Source organism: Taurulus bubalis (genome assembly GCF_910589615.1).
Source record: "Taurulus bubalis genome assembly, chromosome: 2".
Taxonomy (NCBI): Eukaryota; Metazoa; Chordata; class Actinopteri; order Perciformes; family Cottidae; genus Taurulus; species Taurulus bubalis.
In genome coordinates, this window is record NC_136590.1 from 46,675,980 (window position 1) to 46,678,371 (window position 2,392).

Sequence of the window (2,392 nt, forward strand, 5' to 3'; positions counted from 1 at the left end):
CAGACCCCGCCCACTTCAACATGGAGCACGAGGAGCTGCAGACAAAGGACACAACAGGTTTGATGACTCACGGGCCGGGTCACAGGGACTTCATTGAATAAGATCATTATCTGTGTTTAACGTCTTCATTCTGGATGTTTCCAAAGAGGAACGTTGAGGTTTTTAGTTTCACACGAACAAAAAGCCTCTGCAGAAAATACTTTACTGAGACAACAGAGAGAAGCAGCTCCACCTGTCAGCGTGATTAACGGCTGAGACACGTGGCAGCTCGACTGTGTGTGTGTGTGTGTGTGTGTGTGTGTGTGTGTGTGTGTGTGTGTGTGTGTGTGTGTGTGTGTGTGTGTGTGGTTAGGAGGTTAACACACCACACCCCGAACAAAAACAATCATCCGTCGCTGCACCTCCAACAGATCGTAATCTACCTCTCACTCACACACACACACACACACACACACACACACACACTTCAGAGTGTTTGACAGGCTTCTGGGTGTGTCTGAGTGTCTCTTTTAGTCACACTGATGATAATAACTTAATAACTGAAACTAATGATTATTTTCATTATCAAATAATTGAACAATTATTTTCCAGAAGAGTCACTTTGTCTTTGAGTCAGAGAGCAGAAACACGTTGAAGCAGCAGGAAGAAGATGATGTGACATTCATGTTTAGTTTCCTGTTGTGCTGTTCTTTTCAGCTCTTCCTCCTACATGATATATCGCTATATTCTTTCAATTTATAACATTTTACATTGAAAATAATTTAAAAAATATATATATATTTTGTTTTCTATGGAACCAAAAGCCCTCATATTTATATATTTTTATGACTTTATTCCACTTCTTTTAAAGCAGCATGTTTAGCTCGTTCACCACATCAGTTTAGCGTGCTAGCATGCTAACAGACACACAAAGCATGCTAACAGACACACAAAGCATGCTAACAGACGCACAAAGCATGCTAACAGACGCACGGAGCATGCTAACAGACGCACGGAGCATGCTAACAGACGCACAGAGCATGCTAACAGACGCACAAAGCATGCTAACAGACGCACAAAGCATGCTAACAGACGCACAGAGCATGCTAACAGACGCACAGAGCATGCTAACAGACGCACATAGCATGCTAACAGACGCACAAAGCATGCTAACAGACGCACAAAGCATGCTAACAGACGCACAAAGCATGCTAACAGACGCACGAAGCATGCTAACAGACGCACAGAGCATGCTAACAGACGCACAAAGCATGCTAACAGACGCACAAAGCATGCTAACAGACGCACGAAGCATGCTAACAGACGCACAGAGCATGCTAACAGACGCACAAAGCATGCTAACAGACGCACAAAGCATGCTAACAGACGCACAAAGCATGCTAACAGACGCACAAAGCATGCTAACAGACGCACAGAGCATGCTAACAGACGCACAGAGCATGCTAACAGACGCACAAAGCATGCTAACAGACGCACAAAGCATGCTAACAGACGCACAAAGCCGATGGAATAAACTCAACTTTAAGAGGAACCGCGGAAAACTTAATAAATGATTTAAGCTGCTAAATTCGATATTTAGAGCATTTCATTGCCTCCACTCAGCTCTCAAAATGGTGACGGCTGAGCCGGCAGCTAGCTGCTAATGGTGCTAAAAACAATAACAACGCTGTGCAGTGATCATTTATTAATGAAAACAATTGTGCATTTAAATGCACAATTTAATCTATAAATCAATTGTTCCACTCTTCAACTTTTGGACTTCTGTCTCCATCATGAGACCAAACGACGACGACGATGATGATGAGAACAACAACAATAATAATAGTCCAGCCTGCAGCCTGAACACAGGGTGCCATGATGATGAAAGCCTCCTCAGTCCTGTGTCCGCTCCGGGCCGCCGTATCTGCTACTGAACCACACGGAGCGTCACAAGCTTTCCTGGATCTAAACCGCTGACGGAGACGATATCAGGAGCAGCTTGTGACTTCAGAAGAGGCGGCAGGCCTCGGAGGTTAAAACATGTCATGAGCACGAATTCACCGGTACACAGATACACAACTACACAACTACACAGATACACAGATACACAGATACACAACTACACAACTACACAACTACACAGATACACAGATACACAGATACACAACTACACAGATACACAACTACACAGCTACACAACTACACAGATACACAGATACACAACTACACAGATACACAACTACACAGATACACAACTACACAGATACCCAACTACACAGATACACAACTACACAGATACCCAACTACACAGATACACAACTACACAGATACACAACTACACAGATACACAGCTACACAGCTACACAGATACACAGGTACACAGATACACAGGTACACAACTACACAGATACAC